At 42.2% G+C, this 8,413-nt stretch overlaps 1 long non-coding RNA gene across 16 annotated transcripts; it reads left to right on the top strand.

Moving 5' to 3' along the window:
- The first annotated feature begins 435 nt into the window (after window positions 1–435).
- Window positions 436–8,213, top strand: LOC123180362 (uncharacterized). Of its 16 annotated transcripts, none has more exons than XR_006490908.1 (7): window positions 436–870; window positions 1,161–3,714; window positions 4,126–4,234; window positions 4,567–5,381; window positions 5,475–5,688; window positions 5,785–7,911; window positions 8,017–8,213. It is a non-coding gene; the product is annotated as an uncharacterized lncRNA (long non-coding RNA). The 16 variants fall into 16 exon arrangements; XR_006490893.1 differs by having other exon boundaries at window positions 437–870; window positions 1,161–5,381; window positions 5,785–6,007; window positions 6,599–6,733; window positions 6,922–7,911; XR_006490905.1 differs by having other exon boundaries at window positions 437–870; window positions 1,161–5,381; window positions 5,785–6,070; window positions 6,599–6,733; window positions 6,922–7,911.
- Window positions 8,214–8,413: the final 200 nt, after the last annotated feature.

Here is an 8,413-nt window from a genome sequence, read left to right as displayed (position 1 = left end):
AAAAAAATTACACTTATAGCCAACCTTGTTGTAGTATCTCTACTCCTAATGGTCGAGTTGGTTGAATAGTCCCCCCACTTTCGTCTGGTTTTTTTTGACTGGTTTTTTTTCGTCCCCTCCCAACCCCCTACCCCGCCCCCCACCCGCACGCACTAAAAAAACCTCCCACCCTGGTTTATCGGTTTATTTTTCTCTCTACTCTTTATTACAAACCAGAACTTTCCTAACTTATAACAAATCACGGATCTAACTTTCTTAAGTTATGCAAATCAATCGATCCCTCTTATTATTGCAATTTATTTTAGGAAACAAATAACATATTTTTAGGAAACAAATAATAAATTTTAATCTAACTTTCCTAACATATCCAAATCAACTGATTCCTCTCATTAGTGCAATTTGTTTCAGGAAACAAATAACAGATTTTCAGAAAACTAAAAACTACACAAGGAAAGAAAAATACACCGCCACTTCCCCTCGATCCAGCTGCTTCCTCCATCTAGGAAATCCTAGGGCGTGGTTTTGGGATGCCGCCGCCACCATTGCCGGGGTTCCCAGCCTCCGCCACCACCATCGCCGGGGTTCCCAACCTCCGTCGCCTAACTTTGTGCTCCTACGCCGACCTCCGAGACCGCCGGCGTCGGCGCCATCGCAACTCCCGGTCAGGGCAGGACTCAAGGGAGGTCGTGGCTCCCCCCAATCCGTCTCAATCCCACCGCCCCGCCCAGGAGGACATGCAACGACAAGCGTTGGCGCATCGTCGCGGGTGGCGGCGAGGAGGACGGGCCATGGCAGCCCCCGAAGCACCACCACGACAGCACCTCGCCGCGGCCCCTCGGCATGGGTTGGCGCCCCCCGTCCAAGAGATGGGTAAGCTCCCACTCGACCCCCTCCCCTGAATTCCTAGATTGCTTGTGCTCTCCACCGATCGCTTGAGTGGGCAGCAAGTGGGTCCAATCTCGATTTCGTTGTCGATGTGCAGCTTCTTGTAACAATTAGGGCGAGATGTATAATGTGTCGGCTAGGATCTTCTTTGGGATTTTGCATTTAGTTGTCGATTCTATGATTTGCCTCTGGTAAATGTGAGTGAGCACTGATCCATCGTCATATGGCTGCTGAGATGAGTTGATGTTGTGATTAAAATTGTGTTGGTGCTCCAGGAGTAGATGCACTACAGGAGGGATAGGAGCTCGTTGATCATGAGGCTTATAAGTATCTCCTTGCTGAATATCAGGTTGTGTTCTCTCTCTACTTCATGTTTTGTCTTAGAAGCAAATATAGTATGCAAGTCATATTTTTTGACGGACAGTAAGTGGCAATCTTTTGTTCAATTGTCATTTACAATCATTTGTCTGTAGGCGCCATTTATTTGTCTGATGCATTCTTAAGTTACAAAATTAACTATGGGCTCTAGCTAATGTTGCAGTGACTCACCCTGTAAATGTAGGTTTGGCTTTTGGCACCATTGCATTAATATCTGTAGACCTTCTTTGCAGTGTACCATACTATTGTCAAACCAGTCTTCAGTAGCAACCGGACAATCATCTTGCCACATACGTGTCCGCTGGCAAGGCTCCACCCTGTTCAAGGGTGGTATGTCCCATTGGAAGTGGCTGTTGTGAGAGTCCCAGTGCTGCATCTTTCAAACGTCTAGATAAAAGGATAAATGATTCGCCTGAACTTTTGGCAAAAGACTAAAAGCTACGCAATTATGATTTTGATGCTCCCTTCTGATAGTACGAGAAAATGGCATGTACACTTTCCCCTGAAAACTAGATGTCGTCTCTCATCAGGTTGCCACTACACTTTCCCCTAATTTCTTTTCAGTAGTTTATAACATTTACTTTTAATCTTTTAAAAATAATAGGACTATGTAAATATACTCCTCGAGACAAAGCATAGAGTCGCTTAGTTGTGGTTTCTCTTTTAGGCCCAAATAGACAACTATATATTATATACACTGCTGTAGTGCATGAAACCATATGCCAGTATAGAATACTTGTACATCTTGAATGGACTGGGGTGCAGGTTAGCCTGTTGTTTCTTCTCGAAAACCATGTTTCCCACCACTTTCGTCTGGTTTTTTTCGTCTGGTTTTTTCCGTCCCACCTCCCACCACCGCTACACTAAAAAAATCCGTATGCCGCCCCTCCTCTCGATCCACCGCTCCCGCTGCGACCTCTCTCTCTCCCTCGTCTCGCGCTCCACCGCCGCCGCCCCATCTCTCGCTCCGTCGCCGCCTCTAATGCTCCACCGGACCGACCTCTTCTTCGAGCGCGGCGGAAGGAGCAGCTCCACCTCTCCATTCCCCCACGCGATAACGCTCCAGACCCCCACCCCATGCCCGGCCGCCGCTAGGGTTTCTACCTTCGCTGCCCCGCCGTCACCTCTCCTCACTTTCCCCCACCGCCGCCCCACTATGCCCCCTCTCATGTTTCGATCTGGAAAACAGTAAGGAGATGATGAGCAGAGCTCCTAGCGCGATGAGCGATCAAATCCGTGGCGGGCAGTGCCTCCCCAAACTCCCATCGGGGCGAGGCACTGGAGTCCGCCACCCTTCCCTCTCACGTGCATCGCGGTTCTCGATCGGGCGCCGGCATGCTCAAGATGCAGCCTTTCCCTTCCCCTATATCTTCTCTCTCTCACTCCTACCATCCTGGTTTCCTGAGTTCCGGCTGCTTGCGGAGTGGGCATAGAGGGAGCGGTGTTGGGCTAGAAGGGAAGGGAGTGGATCAGCCGTCGGCATGCTCGCCGACGTGCCATCCATGTCCCTCCAACGATGCCCTGCATCGCCCACGTCCAGGTCCTCCAGATCCTAATTATGCTATGGCATCTGATTTTGCACATGTACGTACCAAAGTTGATTTTGTACACTGTTGTTGCTGAGATCGCTGCCCTTATTCTTAGTTTTTGCAGGAAGAAAAATTAAGGGAAATCAAAGTCAGAAGAACTAAAATTACTATGCACTGTGTCTACAAGAAGTGCAAGCTGCCTATTCCTACAACAAGTATGCATATGAGCATACCACATAAGGATAAGGATCCACGAGTGGGTATTATACTTTCAAAACGTTTGTTAGAATCATTCTTTATACCACTTGATTGTACTTTTAGCCACAGAGCTGCAAATTTCATGTGCTAATACATGATATAATAGCATAATAGAATCTGGAGGACCTTCAGACTTGGCTCTCTGCTGGGGTGAAGGGTGTGAAGTGGTTTGCCGCAGATTTAGAGGCCATTTTTCTTACCAATTTGTATATGCTCTACAGTTCAGAGCTGGTTTTTATTTTTCCTTAAAGAAAGCCGGTTTAATTTTCTGCTGGTTTCTGCTTTACCTTCTTTAGCTCATATTCTTCTATAACATAGTGCTTTTTTATCTCTTACCGAACGTAAGCAGCACACATCGCAGTGCTTGACAGTGACAAGCAGGTTCTGCAGGGAACCATGATGCTATGTGTCAAAGGCTTAAAATTGCAGTCAGGAGGATGTTGTCGGGCCTCCTGGGACGAGTATATCCTACTAAGTGAAAGTTGTCGCGGCGGAGACTCACTTTACTTCTTCTTCAGGTGTTCTATTCTATTTAGTTAAATTAATTGGAGGTGACCTAATTGAAGCACTTGTTTCTCATGATCAGATTGGCTGATGATACAGCATGCACTACAACCTGGCTTGGCACAGGTACATTAAAATGTATCATTCTGTAGTATGAAAGGTAAGGGAGAAAAACTGAGAGCCTTGCATAAGCTACAACGCTTTTTTTAGAGCAACTACAATGTTGTCATGAGAGTTATGCTCAACTCTTGCTAGGTACATAAGGATTTTCTACTTAACACCTCCACTCCGCACCACTAAATATCAAGAGATTTGGTTTATGTGTTTGTCGACGTGATGTTTTCAACTGTCTATTCATTTTTAGTTATGGATTTAATTTTTAGAAGCAACAATTGCTGTAAGCTAGCAGAATATCAATAGTTTAGAAAAGGTTGTTCATCTATTTGTACGATACATGATTACAACAAACATATGCTTTTATTCTTAATTTTTATGGTAGTCTCTACTCCTAAAGAGGGAGTCCGTAAGCAACAATTTCTTTTTTATGTGTTGAATCACTGGTGTTCTCAAGGCTTTCCAAATTGACCTTTACCAACAAATCTCGACAAGGCAGTGTTCGAGGGTGTGCCTAGGTGAAACACATGGTCTGCATCACCCTTTCCTTCTAGAGCCGGTACCAGGTGTGTGCAATTTGATGAAATACAGATGTCTTGTGTTTTAATCAGTATGCCGCATACTTTTTTCATATGTGCTTTGTTGCAAAAAATCGATGTATCATTTAATTTATTAACCAGTTTACCTCAACAAATGACCTTCTACTTAGCATCAAATAATGAATGTAAATGATCTAGAAGTATTTGCTTTGGTGCTTAATGGATCACATCATGCATCCTATTTAAACTGCAATGCTTCACACCTAATGTTATTTTTTGAGTCATGGAGCAGCGGCGGTGCCTTTCTATACCATGACTGGATATAGAATAAGGTTGATTTTTGTTTGCTCTGACGATAGGGAGGCAAGCCCAGGATCACATTCTTGGCCCCGATTGAAGGAACGACGATTTTCAGGATTGACGTGGATGGATTTTCTTGAACATGACGGTGTCATTTTTGTTGCCATTGAACACTATAGATCATTAGTTCAGAGGTTTCCTCTCAGATTTATTTGCTTGTTACTAATTTCCTCTGTTTATTACTAATTTTTACCTACAATGTGTTGTTTCCTGCCTTTTTCCGCAGGTATGGTTAGACATTTGCTTGCTTAATCTGTCATGCGAGTTTGTGCAATGTGTAGTGAGCTTGCATATTTCCATTTTATTTATCTTCTCATGTTGGCATGTAATTGGCTTGGTCATTTAAGATGGCAAGAGAAGATTGTGAAGCTATTGTTACAGCACTAACAAATATTCCTCGTGTTCATTCGTGAGTAGAGTAGAATAATATATGTGATTTCTCGAAGCTATGGTGGTGGTAGCTGCCATATAAACGGAATGGAACGGAGTCGGAAGCTGAGGGGGGCTCAATAAAGAAAATGGCAGGGACAGAAGAATATAATTTGTGTGATTATGTTAACATAGATTTGTCTCTCTACATATCTCTTTTCTGTAGGAGGCTTGTGATAGCACACAACAATGAAGGGGGCGAGATAAAATAGGAGGATGTCTGAGGAGCAGGGCCAAGACTAAACAAAGAACGAAGAATGCCTTTTCATTTCATGATCATAAAACACTACTAAGCTTATTTTTCATATGGCAACTGTCGGAGCTAAGAGGCAGCCCGCGAAGCACCAACACGACGCCACCTGGTCTGCCATCACCCAAGATATGGGTGAGTTCTTGTGATCCCCACCCTACTCCCTCACCTCCTCCAAATTCTTGACCCCTACCAAGCTACCACGATCTAATCTGAAGGCCAATGCAGCTCCGGGCTATTGATAATGGAGGTTCAGGATCCTTCCTCTCAGCACGCACTCATGGCAGAATCAGCAGCGCGCCACGCGGATGGAACCCGTCCGAGATCACGGGATGCTTCCTTACATGGCTCGCCAAGATTGCTATTCCGGACTTTTTCGTAAACAAAGTGAAGAGTGGGACATGATCTGCACTTGTTCTAATATAAAATATACAGTACTTGTGTAGGTGCAAGTTTTGTTTTAACATTCCAATTGTTGTTTATCCTTTTGTCACTGAAAATTCTTTACTAATTATGACATTCATTTTGTTTCTTCTAGATGTAACTCGATCCACTGTGTCCGATCATAAGGTGACAATGGCGGCACAACATCCGGGAGGAGACGGTGGCAAACCCCCCTCCCACAACTGTAGCAATCCACCAGGCGGCGGCACGAACGACCTTCATCTCTAGATGCTTCCCCGCACACCGATGAGATTCACGCTGATGGTCTTGACTCATGACCAATGTCCTTCAGGCCTGAAGTCCCTGTAGTACCCAAGGTTGAGTGATCACTGTTGCGCCTCGCTGTGTCCTAACTCCTGACCAATGTCCTTCAGCCTCCGGTAGCTCATTCACTTTCTAGCGTTCCATCTACTTCTGTCAAGGTTTAATGTTCTTGTACTATTTTTCTGAGACATGGTCACAGTTTCTTTATGCATAATTTAAAAAAAATCAAAAATCTTGTTATGTGCTGTTTAGTATCTCTTTGTACCTCTAATTTATGCACCAAACTAGAGGGGGGGAGGATGTTCAATATCTTTTCCAATAATATATGGTGAACAAACAATTTGATTTTCGTATACTTGTGTCTTTCATGTTCACTTGGTCCATTAGTTTAATTTTTCTTGAACTTCTATTTGGAAGGAGGCAAATTGATCAGATGTCACCATCTCAGTGCCAGTCTATTGTTACATTGGCACATATTATTCTGATATGTAATATTCTAAATAATAATTTGATTATGTCCAAGTGAACAGTAGAAGAATTATCTGTCAGTGCATAGAGTATTTTCGACTTTCACCATCGAGTCTTTGTAGGTAAGTTGTATGTGTTTAATCTACTAACACCTGCATATTTGACATGAAATGCAGGAAGGGCCACAACTAATTGATGTTCTCATAATGCTACCATAATGCTATGCTTTCTCATCTGTACTCGTAATTGTTCAGGCATAGATGCATTATGGTCATGGAGAACAATACCAGTATGAATTGATTGCCCTCCTGGTCAGTACTATTTTATTCTAAGTATTCAGTTGCCTGCAAAATAATTCCGTAATAGACATCTAACTGCATGTTGTTCCTCTGCTTCTGCACTGCATATATATTTATTTTCTAGATATATTTTCTTTTTTGCAATTTATGTTGTTTTGCTTACTACAAGTAACATGGAGATGTCATATGGTATTGTTCAGTTTGTGAAATGCAGAAGTGAGAGGAGGAACCATGAATTTTTAACGAGCATTAGTTTGTGCCTCATGGATGAAGATTGCAATTACTACTTTGTAACAGTTCCAAACAGCTGATCGTGCTCTGAATTTAAGCCTATCGAAAGCAAAAAATGAAAGTTAGGTCTCTTGTAACATTGTGAGGGCACTCAAGTCCTGAGCTTGCTACGTAAAATTATTCGCCACTTATATTTTGGATTTTTTTAAAGTGTGAAGTATGCATATACTATTTTCAATATCTGACTCTTTTTATATATCTAATGGAAATTAAGTGATGGCATGGTCTGCAAACATGAACTAGGGCCATTGCTCTATTGCTAAGATACAATGGGTTGTTTATTCAATCCCATTGCATCTACCAGTGATGGTTCCAATTTTTGTGTCCTATCTCCTTTTGGAGGCCTACTTCAGATTCTAATTCAAATAATGTCCATTCATGCTTTTAGGAAGGGGATGAAATGCTAAGATGATTTAAGTATTGAACTGAGAAATTATAGGTTTGAGATTCTTTTTACTGAAATACATTTCCAATGTAAAAGGATTCATTAAATAAATACCTAATTAGACTATGCAATGTTTACATATATTTTGCAAATCGGAGGATACTCTCTGCGTTTAGATGTAGGGTTATTAGGTTAATTTTCTTGCAAGGAAAAATGTGAGTTTAAGAGTTCATTAAGCTAGAACTTCAGATCAGTATGCGATCTTCAACGCAGGAAGGCATGGATTCAGTGGCAAACACTTCGATTAGGATGCGGCCCTCTAGGTACGAAGGCATGGATTCAACGGCAAAAAAATTGATCGGGATGCAGCTCTTTAGGCAAGAATCCACAGCAAGAACATCAATCTGGATGGATTCAACCAGTGTGCTAGATCGTTGGATGACATAATACAGTTATGATGTGGGTCGATGGTGGTACTCTAGCTCCAACCAAACTCTGGCTCATCCGATCTCCAGTTAGGTTCATTATTCATCAATTTAAGTGCTACGTATTCCTATTTGGATTATACTTGGTGCATAAAATTATTGAATCAGGAAATTATTATTTGTTGTTTGGACAGGGCCTCAGTCTGTTTGGAATCAGATACAACCATCTGATCCATGATTGTTATTGGGCATCATATTTCAAAATATTCTTTTTTTAGATTTTGTAAAGGTTGCAGATAACAAGCCATTGGGAGCTAATGGTTCAGTTAGATCCTGCATTTTCTTGATCTTTTTCCTGTTAGGTAAATAAATTACCATGGTACTTTTCTAATGCGATTTGTAAAGTTTTGCCAATCCGGTGAGCATATGAGACTGGAATATTGGGTCCACTCTCAGGAACTAAACTGCTTACTGATTACTTTACCTCATGTTATTAACATGAAAATAGCAGAAGTTTTCTTATCTAACTTCATTTGATTTTGTATTGAGGGGGAGATCCAATATCAATCAAGATTATGATTTGGCATAAGT

This window comes from Triticum aestivum, chromosome 1D (genome assembly GCF_018294505.1).
Source record: "Triticum aestivum cultivar Chinese Spring chromosome 1D, IWGSC CS RefSeq v2.1, whole genome shotgun sequence".
Lineage (NCBI taxonomy): Eukaryota > Viridiplantae > Streptophyta > Magnoliopsida > Poales > Poaceae > Triticum > Triticum aestivum.
This window is presented reverse-complemented; position numbering and strand designations above follow the sequence as displayed.